This window comes from Lygodium microphyllum, chromosome 13, assembly GCF_053477565.2.
Source record: "Lygodium microphyllum isolate KBCC chromosome 13, Lygodium_microphyllum_v1.1.10, whole genome shotgun sequence".
NCBI classification, from domain to species: Eukaryota; Viridiplantae; Streptophyta; class Polypodiopsida; order Schizaeales; family Lygodiaceae; genus Lygodium; species Lygodium microphyllum.
The window spans coordinates 109,131,643-109,151,973 of NC_141147.1; positions in this window are offsets into that span (position 1 = coordinate 109,131,643).

The window sequence follows — 20,331 nt, forward strand, 5'->3', positions numbered from 1 at the left end:
ACTTCAATGATGCAGATGGTAATCGTGGTGGCACTATGAAGGTGGCTGGGGAGTATAGAAAGGATGAATCATTGGCAGCTACCCAGGGAGATGAGGAGCAAAGAGAGAGGGATCAAGTTAGCTTGATGGTCAGCCAACAGGTTCAACAGGGGAAGCCAGCACTTGAAGAAAGAGGCGTAGCATATGGGAACCAGCAGATGGAGAGGGTGAGACACAGGATAGTGCAGAGTATTAAGGTCTCCTTCGCCAGAACCCGGGTGACTACAGATCTCTACCCAGCAGTTTGCTTTTCAGATCATAAGCCTTGTGGCAGACCAGAGAGAGATTTTTGACTGCTTGTCAGTATTTCTCCTTCTCAGAGTGTCCGCTCTATTGTGGATCTAATACACAGGCACAATTTCTAGGAAGTAGTAGCTTCGCCCTCTAGGAGATTTGTGGATTGGGAAGGGTAGCACTCCCTCCATCAGTGGTCACCAAAGTAGCCTGTGAGGTTCTTCCATTTTATTTCAGCTCTGAGGAAAGCTTCCACGTTGTCGTCAACTTCTGACTTGCTGGATTGCCTGTATGGCATTGCCACTCAAGGCTCCCAAACTCAAAAGCTTGTGGAGAAGCCAACCCACTTCCCATATGCAACTGATCTTCACAATTGTCGTAAGCTTGTGGAGAAGCCAACCCACTTCCCATCTGCAATTGATCTTCACAATTGTGGTATCAAATTCCAACCTGTAGCACCAGGTTACATGAACTCAATCAGTTTTGATGCTAAGAAGGCCATTCTGTATTTGTCCAAAATAAGAGTGGGAGATGATACAGAGAGGTTGTTTAAAAACCTGGTAGCTTAGGAGAGCCACTTAGCAGATAAGCTTCCTCTCTCTCTCTCTCTCTCTCTCCGTTTCAACATCAACATTACTTTTGGATGTTGATATTGCCATGCTTCATGATGATCATCCTCGTTCGTTATTCCATTGATGAGCATCTATATTCTTGCTGATGAGACATTGTTTCGTTTATATTCTTTCCAGCTGATGAGCATCTATATTCCAGCTGATGACAAATTGTTTTATTTATATTCTGTTCATGAAGCCCCACATGTGTTATGTTGTCTATAGAGCGGCGTCGCAAATCGTCTCTATAGACCTTGTGTTGTTCTAATACCACTGTAATGTTTTTCTTTAAGTTTTGATGTGACAGATATACTGCTTACATCCCAAGTTCAGTTGAAGAAATTTCTTGGAGATTTTATCTTTTGCAGTGATGTCGCTTATCTTTATTTTACATGTTATATATTTAGGAGTGATAAAGCTCTTTCGATGCCTCTGAATAGGCTGTTGTAATTCAAGAGTGATGTAGCTCTTGAGTGATGTAGCTCCTTTTTCGTTGATGTTGTAATTCACGAGTGATGTAGCTCCTTTGATGCCTATGAATAGGCTGTTGTAAGTTCAACTTTGTAATTTTATATTTTGCATATTAATATAACAGTAGGCCTATATAGAGCTGTGGGTTTTCCCTTGAGCCCCCAAGGGTTTTTTCATCCATAGTAAGGGATCTTTATTTGAGCGGGGGTGTTAGCTATATATAGTCTGTCTATATATAGCGCCCCAGGTTCCCTCTATATATTCCTATCATGTGTGCTCAGTTGTCACACTTCTGGGGTTCCACTTTCGGTGTCTCATGTCTCTCTTCTCCTCTCTTTTCCTCCGTTCCTCGTCTCCCTCGCGCACTATTCAACAACAAAGAGGAGAGGACTAGCCATGGCACAAAGAGAGAGAGAGAGAGAGAGAGAGAGAGAGAGAACATGTATAGAGAAGTAGAGAATGAAAGTAGAAATGAGTTTGGAGATCAAACTCTTATGTATCGAGGGTTTTAAATAAAGGTTCTTATAAAAATTTTAACCTTAAAGTTTCAAATTAAAACCCTAACCATAGATAATTTATTTCAATAATTTAAAGCCACCTTCAAAAGTACTGAAATAGACAAATGCTTTATTACACTTCATCATATCCTCAAATTTGGATCCTTGAGTATGTTCATGTCTAACTAGAGAAAATATTGAAAATTTTAAAGAAAAAAATCTAAAAGATCTTCAAACACAACATTTGGAAATCTAAATACCTCCAACATTTATTTTTATTCCTTCCAATAATAGAGCAAGTGCTAAAAAAATGAGTAGAAGAGATGAGTTGCAATATATCATTATGTAAAGATAATATTTCAAAGGCTACAAAATGCTAGCCTGTAATTTAATGGTGATTATAACCAGTGCAATATTGACTAATTACAGTATATATACTCACATGCTTGGATCACTGTAAACCAAAAGTATCAAAATTAAAAGTATACAAAAGTTTTAGAAAAGTTTGTATTCACTCTCTATAAGAATTTTAACAAGGATTCCGCTATCTCAAGGATATATGGAGAAGCACATTGCTTATATGTCAAGAATTGTCCACTACAAGTCCTAAGCTTTCTATTATCTAAATTGAAATAAAAGTTGCATATGGGATCATTGGACATTAATTGGATCTCTTGTCTCAACAAAAAAAAAGGTCCAATAACTCTCTACACTGACTACAAAAGGATTATGACAATTCCATAAGATAACCACATCTATGAGAGCTATAGGTGTCTCATATCGAATATCTTGATCGAAGCTGATCCACTCTCCTCGCAAAAGTCATCATCTTATGTATCAAAATTGAATGATAAAAGTTTGTTTAGTGATGAAATACATGTAATTAAAACAAAAAATAGGGTAAGTAAAAGTGCTAACACAACAATTTATCTAAGCAATACCTATATCAATTAAATCAAGATATACAATTTAGTAAAAACGTTTTACCTAAATGTAAGATCTAATTGGTTTACTCTACACTTGATCATCTCATCAAAATGTGTTCTTTTGACCTGCCATGACTCGCGCAATAGCTAACTCATCCATTTCTTAAATGGACACTTGTATTGATAAGTAATCTTTATTTTTCTCAAAACCTCACATGAATCAAACAAATATGCAAACAATAAAAATGGAATAAACCAACTAAGATGCACATCTTTGGAGCTTATGATAGGTTTCATAACACTATTGATATCAGATTGAAATTTCAACTTATATGCTCTTCACAACTCCATGCCAACAATCAACTATTTATAACTCGAATATAATGGCAGCAATGAAGTATGCTACAATCTCTAACTTTCTACTACATACAATGAATTATAGAAAAAGATATTTTGAGTTACAAGTAGACTTGCAGAATTATTATCATAGATCAAAGAACCTATGTCTTCATCCCGCACATGTAACTTGTTTCCATAGTCTACCATTCATGCAGAGTCAATGGATATAGAGATGTTAGTAAAACACACTTGAATTAGAACACTATAAAGATTATGAAAAATAACTTTGATGCAAAGGAATAAACAATGATAAACTTTAGAAACTTAATGTTTTGTTTATATTTTGTAATGTAGTTCTTATCATGGCCACAATTTTTTTAATGTATATAAACATGTTGGATCAACACTTCTGTTACTGTATTCTCCTATAAAACACTTTTTTGAGCTCTATAGTTCTACCTTTCCAATGTTTGCTGGGGTTTGCAATATTCTTATGCTTGACCTTGAAACTCCCTTGAGTACATGGATGCATAAAAATCCAATCCAACTTATAGTAGTCTCATCACAAATCCAATTACTACCACTATATTTCCTATTTAAAACCTCCATTGCAAGTATGTTACTGATGTTTTTTCTCCATGAAGACATCTATATTAACCAAATACAAAAGTTACCTATCAACAAGTTCCTTTTTAATTATATGTAAGTAAATTTGTCTATATATAGAATCATCAGTATAACAATATTTTCATACACAAGCATCCATTTATCATTTCACATACACAATTCTAATATTATGCAATGCTATGAGACTACAACATTGATGCTATCCCATAAAATTCCATGGTTTTAAAATCTAAAGAAAAATATTCTAATGAGATAAAAAACTAAGAACTTATTTCCTTATTCATAGCATTTTAATTACAAAAATTATTAAGGTTACGAACTTAATATTCAAATCTATACTATATATTTCTTACCATTCATTCTAACTAGATACTGACAATAATAATTCATAAAAAATACTTATAGTTGAAATAGAATTTTGCATTTAATTACTACAGAGAGCAATGTGCCTGGTAACTACTTATTTTGAACTATTTTTACACTATTTTTCATGAAAAAATATTGCTTTGACTCTCTATTACACAATATTTTTCATAGAAATTTAATACAAATAAAATAGTAAAGCTGTATTTGATCATGATGAGGTATAGTTAGAAGTAGAGAGTTGGGATCTTTCAGACAAAAATTTTTAGGAAGCCATAAAATAGTAAGTGACAAAAAGCAGATGCAGAAAAATATTTTTAGTGAAAAGTGTAGACATTTTAGAGACTGGAAAAATGCGACAATAATTTAGCATGTACACATAACATTCAGGTCGAGAAGTCGTGGGTGGGATAAAAAATAAGTCTAGAGATGTGGAAGGGTGCCAAAAAGATCCGGTTCAAGTAAAAATACCTTAAAATTTAAAAAGAGGATATTCAAGAAGTTGTAGAAGGATATCATGGGTATTAGTGGTGGGTTGAGCAAGAAGTAAGAAAGAGAGCAAAAATATGGGCGCCATGTTGCATGAAAATTTTGATCAATTTGCTAGAACATTTGGCCTCAATCCCTCTTCTCATCTACTTCCTCATCGTCTTGTTCTTGAAGAGCATTCTTGGGTATAATGAGAGAGAATTTTCAGCAAGATTAAGTGAAAATTAGGGGATATTAGAGAAAAATCTGGGAGATTTAGAGATTTAAAAATTGTTGAGTGTGAAGGGAGAGGAGGAGCAAGCACTAACATTATCGAATATATTTGAAGATCTTCCTTTCTCTCATTAATCGGATATGTCAAGTTCTATTAAATATTAAATGAAAATTACATAGTCTGAATAAATTGTTATTGAATGCATTGAGTTTATGATTTTGAGTTTCTAATGAATGAAAAGGAGTTGAATGCTTGCATTGGATGGACAAAAATGATAAGAAATTATGCGAAATAAGCTAAAAACTACATTTTTAGATAATAGGAAAGGGATATTAAGAATTATGGATAGTATTAATGGAAAATGAATTGAAAGAGAGTAATAACACAATAAAATGAACCTAAGGATAAAGTTTTACCTTTTGGAGATGAATCCATTAAGATATAAAAGCATTTTAGTGATAAAAATAATAGTTTTTAATCATAAATAGAAAAAATTAAGAAGATTAGAGAATGATTAAAGATGAAACCCAAAGGAAAATTTTAATTATATCCAATGGATCTCCTCATCAATTCTTAGCTTTAATGGATCTCTACAATTAGAGCTATCTAATTTTTACGGTTAAAAATGACATTTGAATATTAAGAGTAAAGGAGGGAATTTTTTTATGCCAAATGGGAGATGGCTGCTACATTCATTATGGAGAATATATGATTGAGGGTTTAATTTTTTTAGCTAAAAAATAATTATTCTAAATAATTTTATTTTTTAGCAGTAATAAAGAAAATTTAATAAGTTGTGATAATGAAAAAATTAGTGGAATAAATAAAAATAGACTATAGTTTATTCTATGTTTAAAGTTTGTTAGTACGATTTCATGGCTAATGGAATTTATTTGAAAGTACTTTCTTTGTACAATGCTATTCGAAATGACTGAAGTAATGATTAGTATATATAAGTGGTTTTACTAAAGTATTAACAGAAGTTAATGGTAAATTAAGAGTTTTTAGATAATTTCTTTCACTGATTGAAATGTTGAGTAAAGTGGATTTGATATGTTAGGAGTTGTAGTTCAAAACAAGGGTTAAGAAATAGTATTTGAAAGACCGCAAGTAACTTAGAGAGTATTGTTGGATGAGTTGGTAGTTGGACTACATAAGGGAAAGATAGAATATCCTTTATACTGATAATTTGGGTATAAAGAGAGTGTATAACTCGACTTTCAATCCTTAGTTAACATAATGACTTCACATATGGTCATCTTGCTTGTATATCTAGGGGGCTTCTTTGGGGCCCATCATTTTTTGTGCATTTGCTGGGAGAAGGGACAAGCATGTTAATTATGGAGAAAAGAGGATGGTTTTGACTATTTTACTCATTTAAGCAATAACTAAAAAGAAAATAAAATTTAAGGTGGAGATGACACACTAAAAAGGAATAAAACATGGAGGGAAGATCTGTAAGATCTTTCGATTACGTAAAACCAAACTTCTTCCAAAGTTCAATACTCTAGAAGGGGCCAAATAATAAACTGCCACAAGTATGGCAAGAGCAACATATAAAGAGTCTTCCCTAAGAGATAGGAAGAAGCTATAGTTAGGATTAGAACTTTACACTTATTTCACCTTGCTGCAGGATCTAATTAGTCATTTTAAGATTAAGCAAAAGAATTATCAACCTAAGTAAATGAGAATCTCATGAGCCATTACAATGAATCTTTCTTACGAGGCCTCTTCCCTGAATTCCTATAGGATATTCAGCATATTATCATAGATAAGGCAAGGGATACCGAGCTAGCGGATGGGGGCAAACACCTTGGACCTCAACTATGGGTTGATGTCGAGTAATTATACACTTGGCATTAGATGTTTCAAGAAGAACTAAAGGGAATTGTCTTGTTAGTATCACATTTTAAGTTAGTCCATGAAATTCAACTTAATACCATTAGTATAAACTACCATTAAGATTGGTTTTCTAGCTAATTGTATTAGAATTCTAGGAGAATGGACTAGGCTCAAGTGTCTCAATGGGTAGTAATAACAAAGGGATTCAACGTAACATTTGATACAAAGGAAGCATGGGAAGTGGTTAAAATTTTAGGTTTAATAAAAAAGATTATTGATGATATACCCTATGGGGCTAAGAATAAGGAAATGGTAGATCCTCTTTGAGAGGTCATGGTATGGGACATGCCTTTGATAACCACTAAACAAGTTAAATCGACAATTTGTTGAAATGTAGGTTTCAAGAGGCAATGGAAACTTTAGAGAAAATGGGAGCTCTAGAGAAAAAGGTGGATGGCATTATAGAGGTCTTGAAAATTTTGCTATTGTTTGCTATTATTGTGAAAAAACATGTCATATTGCATCCCATTATTATGCTATCAATGAAGGATGATATCCGTAGTTGAAAATTGCAACAAGAAAACAATGCATCATCTTCATGATAGAATGAAGACAAAAATGAGTGTTTGTTTGTTATGTAATATATTATGAATGCTCTTACAAGAAAGAGGACACATTTAAAAGATTTCCTTGTCCTTGCATGGTGGCCAAACAAAGAGTCTCTCAGATGTATTACATGTGTCATCAATCACAAATAATTTAGTGTCTATTGACCAAATGGTAGAGCAAGGGTTACTAATTCTATTAAATGTAAAAAGTTATTTTGTAGAATACTTTAATGATAAGTATAGGTTGGATGCAAAAAGAAGTAGAGTTGGCTGCATGTTGACCTTAGATGTTGGAATTACACAATGAATGTTGTTATATATGCTAAAGGAAAAGGAGTGGTTGTAGACATTGAAATATGGCATAAAAAAATTTGACATGCAAATGTGCAAAGATTGAAATTGATGCAATCTAAAGGATTGGTTACATGGTTACCTGCTTTTAGAGTTGTAAAATTTCATAAAGTATATGAAGTATGCCAATTATTTGGTAAGTAGGCAAGACAATCCTTTTTACATGATAGAGATGTGAGTAGAAATATACTTGATGTTGTGCATATAGATGTTTGGAAACCTACGATAATGTGTTTCTTGGTGGCAACAAATACTTTGTCACGTTTATTGATGATTGTTAAAGAAAGCTGCGGGTATATTTCATGAAGGGAAAGAGTGATGTATTTTAGCACTTCAAATCTTTCAAGGTGGCTATTGAGGAAAAAAAAAGCTTGAAAGTTAAGTGCTTGAGATCAAATGGAGGGGGAGAGTACCTCTCTAATGAGTTTAGTGGCTTCTTGAGGTCTCATGGGATAAAGAGATAGTTTACTTACAAGTATACCCCACAACAAAAAGTGGGGTTGCACAAAGAAAAAATGGGCATATTGAAGAAGTTGCACATGCATTGATTAGTTAAAAAGAATATGCCAAAACGGTTTTGGTCTAAAGATGTTCATAATGCTGTCTATATTATGAATAGAACTCCCATAGCTGCAATTCATGGGATGATCCTTGAAGAATGCTTTATAGGCAAGAAGCCCGATGTATCACACTTAAAAGTGTTTGGTTGTATTCCACATGTTCATGTGCCAGATGAGCTGCAAAAGAAACTTGATCCAAAGGCTAAAAAATGTATTTCTTTTGGATACTCTTTAAAGGAAAAATGGTATTGTTGTTATAATCTTGTCACAGGTGAGCTCAGAGGAGTGACTAGGAATGCTAATTTTGATGAGATGAGTAGGTAGTATACATCTACTAGTGATGTATTAGATGATGATAATGATCCTGATAGCTATGTATAGAAAGAAAAGAAAGAATTGTAGAGCCTTAGTGGACTAGAAACACCATGTGGTACTATACCTACAGTTAGCCCTTGGTTTGGGAGAGACTAAGAAGCAGCCCTACATCTTCAGGTGGATTTACAGGTGTTATAGGTAAAGACAAAGGAAAAAAGAAAGTGTTGGATGGTAATGATGCATCTAGTAGACATTTGGGATATGATGGAGACTATAGTAGTTCAAAGAGTTTGGATGATGAACCTGGTATTCCTTTAGTCTTAGGACACTAGGTGCGCAGAGAGTACATAGTAATGTAAAGACTTCACTAAGTGATCCCATGGTACGTAGGTCTAGTAGGGTCAAATACCCTATTGAAAGATTTGGTTTTGAAAGTTATGTAGCTCACCATTATGCATACATATGGTAAAGTTAGTTGAAGATGTTGAGGCCACTTGTTTTGAGGGTGATGTTGATCATACTCATTGGAATGCAACAATGGATGAGCAGACGGTTGCATTAGAACCCAATAAGACTTGGGATTTGGTACCTTTGCCTAAGGGCAAGAAACCTATTGGCTGTAACTGAGTTTACAAAATCAAGCATAATGTAGATGGTTTGATTAATAGGTATAAGGCTAGGTTGGTTGTAAAAGGCTATGCTCAAACATATGGCATAGATTACTTTGGTAGCAACCAAAGGCTGTAGTTTGTAGCAAAAGGACATTAAGAATGCCTTCTTGCATGTTGAATTACAAGAAGAGGTGTATAAGGAGCAACTAGTAGGTTATGAGGATTTAGAGCATCCCACATATGTGTGTAGATTGAAGAAGGCACTCTATGACTTGAAGCAAATACCTAGAGTATGTTCTGACAAGATTGGAGAATATCTTGTTAATATTGGCTTTTATATTACTCATGTTGATTACTTACTTTGTGTGAGAAAGAGAGATGCAAGTTTGATCATTATAGTCACTTCGGTAGATAACTTGATTATTACAAGTGATAGTCACAATGTGATTGCTAAAGTTAAAGACTTTTTGAAGAAGAAGTTTGAGATGCTAGATTTGGGAGACGTGAGATACTTTCTTGGTATTGAGGTGATTAGATGTGATGATGGTATATGGCTATCCCAAAGGCAGTATGGCTTGAATATGTTATCCAAGTATGGTATGATAGAATGTAAGTCTCTTTCAATACCATTGGAGAAAAATGTGACATTGAGTGCTTATGTTGGGGATGAGATAGAAGACCCTACTATGTTCAGGAGGATACTAGGGAGTCTAATTTATATGACTATCACACAACCAAACTTGAGCTATGTTGTTGGCCTTGTCAATGAGTTTATGCAGATGCCTAGAAAGCCTCATTTGGATGCAATTAGACACATATTGAGGAATGTGAAGTCCACTTTACATTATGGAATTTTTATAAGGCAAGTAAGGATATATAGGTATTTGGATACACAAATGTAGATTCGGCTAGTAGCATGTTACACCAAAGATCTACCTGTGGATTCATATTCTCCCTTGGTAGTGCAGCACTTATAAGGAGCAGCAAAAGCAAACTAAAGTTTATTTATTGAGTACAAAGGTTGAGTATAGAGGTGCTGCTATGACATCATGTGAGGTGGTATGGCTGCAAAAGTTATTACATGATTTAGATGCATACTGGGATGGTGTAGTTGTCATTGACTATGACAACATGAGCGACATACAGCTAGCTAGGAGCTGAGTATTCCATGCTAGGACAAAACACATTGAGATGCACTACCACTTTATGAGAGAGAAGGTACTTGTAGGAGAGATTAACTTGGTATATATCAGCACACACAATCAGATAACTAACTTTTTCACAAAGGTATTGGGTACATATAAGCTTTCAAAGTTTCAAAGCTTACTTGCAGTTGCAAAGATATAGTTGAGCTTGAGGGGGAGTGTTGATATGGAAAGCTCAATATGTGTGGACATTGATGATGAACCACCTAGCTAGATGGATCCACATGTTTAAACTTAGTACATCAATGGTGATTATGATCCTCACATGGCAATTGACCTATCACTTATTATATTTAGTTTTCTGTACCTACCTACATCTGGCATAGTTATAATGTTGGTCAATTAATATATTCGGTTATGCATTGTTTGACTTAGTAGGCCACTTTCCTTTATGTTATATCTTATCTATACTTTGTGTACATTGTATTGTGTATGGAAGAAGAATAAAAAACCAACAAGAAAACATTTTGGTATTCATCTCTCTTCTTATGTCATTGAGTGAGCTTCCTCTTTTGTATATGATGTGCGTTTGGTATAGCAACTAAATCAAGTCCCCCACCATGTGATTCTTGACACAAGTGCTATTGTAGAGAAGGTTGAACAACGACCAATGGTAGAAGGTAAGGGAAAGCCCCTACATATGCAATGCCACTAGTCATGGCTACCACAACCATCCTAACAAAAGGAGCCACAGAAATATTGGTCAATGAAAGTAATGCGATGGCATGGATGCAATACCTACTAGGCAAAGTGCAAGAGCTTACACCAATTGGAGCTATATATAGCTTACCCTATCTTGACTAGGTCTCACCTATATATATGTTGATTGTGATCAATATGAAATATTCTTTGGGAGTGTATATGGTGTGTCTTCTCTCTCTCTCTCTCTCTCTCTCTCTCTCTCTCTCTCTCTCTCTCTCTCTCGTATCTCTATATATTTTGTCTCTCTATATCTCAACATGGTATCAAAGATATTAGGATCAACTACAACCAATTCCTTGAAAAATACAATTAGGAAGTATACCTATGTAGTATCTCTTCTATTCTTGATTCAAGTTCTTTTTATGCCTAAATTTGATGTATTGTATATGTTATGAATTTTAAGCTTAGAAGAAGTCCACTTGATCATCGTCGATCATTATTTAAATTATAGATTTTAGTGCTATGGGAAACATGGCATATTAGTCTCAATGGTTACATGATTATCATTCTATTCCTTTTAAGAAATTGATTTATCTTGCTAAAGGCACAACCTATAAAGTCAAAAGTATAGGTGATTTATATCCCCATACTCATTTTTCAACAAGAATTCTGCATGGAGTTTTACATGTCCTAGATCTTCAAAGGAATCTTATTTTAATTGCAAGACTTGTGGATCTTGGTCTCTTTGTCAGTTTTGACCATACCAAGTGTTGCATTGAGAAAGATGACCAAACCATAGTTGTTGTTCCTTGAAATGATAATATTTTGAGTTATCTTAAAATGAATATGTTGCAAATATTGTTATAGCTCATGGTGATCTTAACAGCAAAATATAGCATCATTGCTTTGTTCACTCTAATTTTTCTAAGCTTATTGATATTTGTCGATATGAACTTGTTAAAGGTTTGGAATTCAAAGCTCGTCCTCATATGAGTATTTGGGAATATTGTGCACTTGGAAAGCATTTTCTCGAAACCCTTTTCCATTTCCACAACATTTCATTTCGAAGATTTGCTTGATCTTATTCACACTTATATTTGTGAACCTTTTCCTCCATCGAGCCTCAATATAGGTAATTCATGAGTTTTATCGATGACTTCTCAGGATACACCAATGTTTTTCTCTTGTAATACAAATCAGAAGCTTTATTATCTTTTAAGAAATATCAAAAAGCTATAGAACTTCATAGTAGTCGTCACATCAAGAAACTTCACAGTGATAATGGTGGAGAATACATTTCAAACGATTTTGATGATTATTGTAATAATTAGGGTATTCATAATGAATATATGTTTCCCTACTCTTCTCAATAGAACGGTATTTCTGAATGTAAAAACAGAGCTATCTCAATGCCATGTGATGTGTATGCTCATCCATTCTGGCTTATATTAATGTTTTTGGGTTGAAACACTCTGAAGAGTAGTAGTCGTGCAAAATCATATTCCTACAATTTCTCCTTTTGGTAAAATACTGATTACTACTTAGACAGGTGAAACTTTCTCTATTTCATATTTTCCAACTTTTGGATGTATTTCTTATATATAATGTATCCAAAGAGACTAAAAGAAAACTTGATCCTCCTTGTTTGAAAGTTATTTTCATCAAATATTCAAACTTTTCTATGGGATACAAGTTTTATGATCCATATTCGAAGAATATAATCATAATTCGTGATGCTATTTTCAATGAGCAACTTATGGGTAGCACATGGTCTCAGGAGGATGCGGGTGGGTGGACATGGTCACTAAAAGACATTAATGATAAAAAGTCATTCCTCACTTATTTCCTTTTCTATATGATGATGAACTTTCTTTGCAGGAAAATATTGACTCTTCAAATCAAGATTCACAATCTACACCTATAATTGTTGATGATGACCTTGGCATTGATCTCTATGTTGATCTTCCAATTGATTATGAGAATGGTACCTTTTATGTTTATGATGCTGATATTCTTGAGAATACTCTCAATATTTATGTAGACCCTATCTCTTATAGTAATGCCATATCATTGCCACAAAAGAAACAATGGCAGGGGGCCTTGGAAGTCGAGTATGAATCTCTTCTCTCTAAAGGTACATGGGTTCTAATTGAGTTGCCACTGGGACATATTGCTATTAAATGCAAGTGGGTGTATGAGACTTAAAAAAAAGTAGATGGAACATTTGACAAATTCAAAGAAAGGCTACTTGCCAAAGGTTTCTCATAAATTGAAAGAGTTGATTATCAAGAAATTTTCTCACCTATTGTTCATATTACCAATATTTGGATCTTGTTAGTTTTGGTTGTTGAGTTTGATTTGGAGGTTCACCAAATGGATGTGAGAACTACTTTTCTTAATGGTGATTTAAAGGAAGAGATATACATGGAGCAACCAAAGGGATATGTAGTCAAACACAAGGAACATTAGAAAAAAATGAACTCACAAATGGGCTCTTAAAAATAATAAAGTTTAAGATGTGGACCTTTTGGATTGTCCAATAGGAAGGCTAGATGTTGACATCCATGGAGGGTGAATATTCTCTCTCCAAATCTTGGGTTTTTTATAAAAAAAAGGGGTAGTGGGGGATTTAAAAAAAGAAGGAATGCATAGTACACAAAAAATGAGTTTCTCTCATGTCGTATCCCCCCTCTCTTTTTTGGAGAATTTTCAATTTTGGTTATTTTTCCTCTCAAGAAATCAGTTTAACCCAAAAGTTGAGTAGCAAACCACTTTCCCTCTCTTCTCTATATTGGTGAATTTCCATCTCCATTGAAGCTCCTTGGTGAGAGTAATTAGGGTTTTGATGAGCATTCTGCTTACCTATATATATTTTTCTCAGTGTAGCTCCATATTTTGGGTAAAACACAGGTGCCCATCTCTCTTTGAATTTTCTCTTGTTTGCTATTTTTTCAATAGGGTTCGATATCATTTCTTACTATTATTGTTTTTTTTTGCACAGGTTGTTTTGGGTAGGAGACATATGTGCTCATATATATATATATATATATATATATATATATATATATATATATATATATATATATATATATATATATATATCGTCTTTTTGTCCCCCTCTCTCTATGTGTTGTTTCTCTTTTATGTTGTGTTTATAATAGAATTTGATGTTGGTCCTAATTGTTGTTTTCTTGTAGAGTTTATTTGGAGCAAGAGAAAAAGGTCTTAATATCTCTCTCTTAGTTTGGTTTTTCTTTTTTACTACTATCTTTTCAATACATCATGATGTTATTTCTAACCTTTGTTATTGTTTTATTGCAAAGATCATTTTGTGTGACACTACATAACTGCTCATCTGTGTGTGTGTGTTTCCTCTTTTCTATTGTTTTTGTAATATATCTTCATGTAAATACTAACTCTTGCTATTTTCTTTTGCAGAGATCAATTTGGGAAATATTGGACACGTGCTCATTTCTTTCTCTCTTTCGTGTACTCAGACACACTCTCTTTATTCCTCTCTGTTTTTTTCCTTTTCTACTATTTTTAGAATAGCATTTGATGCTAGTTCTAGCTTAAGGATCAATTGTTGTTGCATCACTTAACACAAGGTAGAGTAGAGATTTTGTAGCTCAATTTACGCATAAATTTGCCATATTTTATGGTGCCAAAATTTATTCATTTGATTAGTGAATTTGATGTTTAATGGAATTGATGTTTTCTTTTGTCCATCATTTGCAATGGGTTTTGATTAGCAACAATTCAATCCTATCTTCAGTGAATCATGTTATAGGTAAATTGTCTCTATTTTGTGTTGCTACTATTCATGTAGTTATCTATATATTTTTTGTTAAAAGGGATTCATGGAGGTATCTTTTTGTACATGTAGGTATTGTACAAGGTTCAGGTGAAGCACATAGTTCTCAATCAACCCTTTGCTGTGGTGAGTGATTCCTTTGTGCTGGATGATATGGATCTGTTGGAAGTCAATAGTTCAAAAATCCTCTACTTTATTGGTCATATGTGTCCATTTGGATTTCCATGCCAATTGGCAATGATCCATGAAGCTCTTGTATCATATCATCCATATAATGCACAATGTGTTGAGTCATAGAATATCTCAGGTGTCAATCCAATGTGCCTATTAAGATTTGCAAGCCATGTGGATACTATCCTTGTAACAATTACTCTATAATACCCACATTTCATACAATGTATTGAGTCAAATTAGACTCCTATTCATTATAAAGGAATTTATTTTAGCATAATTCTTTGAGTATTCTTGGGCTATTCTTTCCATTATATTTCATGTAAATGGTATGACTAAAGTGATGCCTTGAAATTGAATCTATACTTTGTGTCAATTTACATATCCACATGCATTTTGATATTGATGTTTCTGTCTGTTTACAAAATTGTAAACATCTCTTAATGCCATGTTGATTTGTATGCCATATTACGATTACTGGACATAATTAAAATGCTTATTTTTTAGGGGTTAATACATACTTATTTAAATCTAATGCCTAGGTTATAATGTCTGAGAGAATAACAAGCATTATCTTGATAGAACTAGGCAATTGAAAATATGAAAAAGAGAATTGGATCACTGATATGTATCATTGCTCATCATGGGTACATATGCGTCCAAGTATGAAGGGAGCTTTCAGGCTAAAAGCATTTGCAATTGCAAATGTATCAAAGCACCGGAAGGGTAAAATTTTAGCTCTCAGACAAAGGAATATTGATTCTCACCTTGTAAAAGCAAAGGCGTTGGTACAACATGTATTCATGCATAAACAAATACATATTGCATCCACTGTGCCCTTTCAACAAAAGATGGAAAATAGTAAGTATTTGCAACTCATTGAGAATGAGAAATTTCATGATATCTATGCAACTACTTGTCTCGTATTTATAGAAGTATGCCCTTCGAATCGCTATGAGTGGCCAAATGTCAAGAGTTTCATAGGTTCTTTTAAGTGTTACCATCTCAAAATTGGTAGATTACTCTTTGAGGGGCATACAACTAAGAAGCTCATAAAGGACCTTTTTTTTTCTATGACTCCAAGTACATATTTGCCCAAGAGGGGTCAAGAATATGGAACCCTTCAGTCTATGCATATACAAAATCTCAATAGCATAGACACTATAAGATATAAGCCTCATACCGACATTAAAGGCGATGAAAATATTTATAAAGAAATTTACCCCCGTCGTCGCAAAAACGTCGAAATTAGTAATGCCATAAAATAGTCTCTATTAGCATCGCTATATGCATTGCTATTTGCGTCGTTATCAGCGTTGCATATGTGACTCTGATAGAGATACAAATAGTGACACATATAGCAATGATTTGCGACACTAACTATAACGCTAATAGTGACGCATGCTATAAATTTGCGATGCTAAACCTTGTCCCGTTGCAAAGGAGCATCGAACAGACTTTGCGAACACACTTTGTAAAAAAATAAAAAACTACAGACATCAATCCACCATACAATAATGCATTTTAATTAAAATTAGTAACTACAGATAAGAAAAATGAGTGACTTACTAGGCTGCCATGTCCATACAATCGGTCAATCAATGTAGTGAGACCGCTTCTCTCAACATATCGAGTCTCTAGGCCGGTGGGATCGTGGTTTGTAATGGAGTGCTACAAAAAAAACAAGATACAACTGTTAGAAACATGATTGTCAGTACAAGGGATATTGTAAAAAAATAAGTAAGCATAACGAAAGAAAAACTTACAAAGTCCTCCACATAAGTCATGTTGCCGCCACTCGCAAGATGATAGACCACTCTTGCCTCCAGTCATGCCCTTGCCACCTCGCATTGCTGTCTCCAATGTCTTGGAGAATTTGTAGCCTCCTCCTTGAGTCAGTGCCAGTCATCTGTGTCTAGCCACACTCGGGCTTTGAGGCCCCACTTTTAAGTGGCTTGAATGCATCCAATTGTCTGTGTGATATGTATGCACGCATGCACTCCATCATCTAGCTTGTGGAAAACCTATCTACTATGGTGGGTATCAGAAACTCCTCATGCAAGGATGCTACTATGTAGTCCTTGCTCTCCTTCGGTATGTTCTTCCAATGATCCAAGACGCTGTGTCGAAAAATTGATTGGCACAACTCTCTCATATGAGCCATTACCCTCATCCCCTCATCATTCATGATGATGGCTCTTGTCCTATCATCTACAAGGTATCCATACCCCTCTGGGGTATGCCTAAGATGTGTCCTCTCCCACCTGCGACCACTCTCCTGGGCATATCCAGAAGACCCCTATACATCTAGTGTACCTACGGGTGTAGTATCTCTCAGAGTAGCACCCATAGGGGTGCCACCTGCGGATGGCTGAGCAAAAGCTAGAGTGATTGGAGTAGACGTCCCCACAGGTGTAGCAAATCCCGTAGGTGACACAGCACGATGAGACGTTAATATTGAATTGGTACCTCCACAACAACCACCTGAGCCACGCTCTCTCAAACCTAAACAAGAGTGAGGAGTAGCACCTATATCTTGAGCCGCTGACCGCGGGCTCACTACATCCACGTCTTCACAGCATCCTCCAAAACCACTCCCTCCGTCTGGCCCAAGTATGGAGCGTCGATCTCATCTACTAGAAACTAAAGCATTAGAGCGCACCAAAGTAGATCTAACAGATTGGCCTGACGGTGTCCAAGACAACTCTTGGTCTGCCATATCTATGAATTGAGCCATATGATTTGGAGACATACGTGTGAAGATCTCCTATAGCTCCTCATCGCTCATTCCTCAACTCATCCTGCATATCCAAATATCCACAAAGGTCACCTGCATAGATAAAAATTGATGTTAGCATAATCAATATAAATCAAGTAAAGTACGGTAATATAATTCTTCAAAAAATGATCTTACTTAAAACACATATCTTATGTACCCTTATAAGCGATTCATCAACGAATTGAGTAGGTGGATGCTCCAAGTATTAAGTGCCCTATGCTCCCATGTCAATCCCTTGACACAAATCTGCATATACTAGAAGGTCCACACCACAAAAGGATGAGTTGACCTCGTTCTCAAAGAATTCTCAGACTCCTATATTTCCATCATTGTTACCCGATTCTAGCTCATCTACATGCTCCAAGCTTTTAGTAGCCTCCACCCCTTGCAATATCAAACCCTCTATTTGCATACTATCCTCATCTACGCTAGGAACATTGCTTTAATCATATACTCTCTCACTTTGGGGAGTTGAAGGTACAACATACCACCATCGAGGTTGTCGGGGGTTTGGATAGAAAATTACATTTTCAAAATTACATACAAGAGAGATTTAACTTTTATGACATGTACCATAGCGTAATAAAATTTAAAAAAACATGAGTTCATGCTTATGTTCACAATGGGCGGGAAATACAAATGTGTCGTGCAAATCTGTCCATCCTTTTTCGGAAACTTTTTCAAGAAATCCAGATGAACCTCATTGAACTGTTGCCCCAGCTCCTTCAAGTACCACTTTGAACCATTGCACATTGAATAGGAACATAGAGAAGCTACGGTAATCCATCGTGATAATACTTTGCAAGTTTCCAAAATACTCCATCTCATCTATAATGATATTTGGATCCCTTGCTCGTCGTCGGCTCTCTTGCTCAAACTTTGCCATGATACCACAATCTGTTGTGGAGCACATTTTGTCAATACGCTCCATGCAGAAATGTCGTCCGCACGACCACACCGCACTGTATATTTTGTATTGTACATTGAAATAGTCAATTAGTTATTGCATATAAAATCTAGATATGACAAACCCTAAACACGTCATCACCTTTGGAATACATCCCCTCCAAAATTCACACTCCTCAGTTATGATCTCCACTCCTTCGCAAGATGTTGCGGTCAATGCTCCATGCAACTGTTGTGTTGACATAAACCACGACATCTCCTCCATGCCCTTGGGATATCGAATCGATCGATGGTGTGTACTATGTTGAAATTCAAACCATACTTTTTTCCAATATTTCCTTGCTTACTCATACCTAGCGAGCCACGTCTCCATGGAGGCATGGTGCAACATACAAAAACAATTCACTTTCTCCTCCATTACAACATCCATTCCCTTTCCACCCCATTTTCAACCACCACATCTTTGGTCAATCTATTATCGTCCTTCAGCGATCATAGCATGATGTTATCTAAATCTGCCATTAGTAGCCACTGTGAAATATGCACTAATGCCTCAGACACCAACCAACCTTCAGCCATGCTACCTTTTGGCCGAGCTCATTATCGCACAAAGCCTTTTAGGGTTTTAATGAAGCCCTCCAAGAAGAATATCCATCGCGTATGGACAGGTCTAGCAATCTCCACTTCATCTACAAGATGCACTAGAAGGTGGGTTTGTATCGTGAGCATGTGGGCGGGCAGGTACTTCTCAAAGAGATAGACCGTCTCCACTGCTCCCCTCCTTGTGCATTCAATAGAGGATGTATTGATCTCCTTTTGTGAGATCCATTGCACTAAATTTTACAACATGTAAATTACCTTGTGTATTTCTAAAGTGAGGCATCTTACAATCGCGATCGGTAGTACAAACTGCCACAAATGAAGAAGCATTACGAACAATGACTACACTCCAAATAGCAAAATACACGGGCCACTTACAATCCATTCATAGTATAAACTTGACATATCTTATGCCAATCATGGAATTTTAGCCTTGATAATTGGTTATCTTTAGAAAATGCGAACATGAGAGAATACATCATACCCATCGGGATGCGGATAGACTTGATAATTTGCTTCACAAGGCACTCTTCTTTAGAGGAAAAAACTCAAGGAGTGTGAGATAGCTGCAAATGACCATCAGTACTCGATTGCGGGGCCAAAGCGCCTCCTTCTTGCCTACCTCCTTCAAATCCATTCATGCCCCTACAATATCTCTCTTTCCTGTGATGTGGTCCCATAGTAAGCTTCCCACATTCTTGAAAATATACATGGGATCTAACAAGCGGTTGATCTTTAAGTGGGTCCAATATAGAAACTTATAGAAAACTGAGAACCATCGCATTCCATTTGGATGTGACTCCGTATGGACCATTTTTTGCTCATAGGAGCTTTGGGCATTCATTTGCGCTGGAGGTCGTCTAAGAAAACGTTCCCTCAGTTCATGACCCTCCCGCAAGAAAGCGATGTCTCATTGATATACCATCTTCTTCATGGTTCTTGACCTTTGGGAGTCTAACTATGGCCCATACAATGGATATGCATGATAACCTAAGGTAACGAGACCTGTCGCAACACCTCTATCTAGTGAATATAAACTTGAACGAGCTATGATAGATATTACCAATGAGAATGGAAGCCTACTTACCTCAACATTCCCCGAATCTTGGAAAGTCAT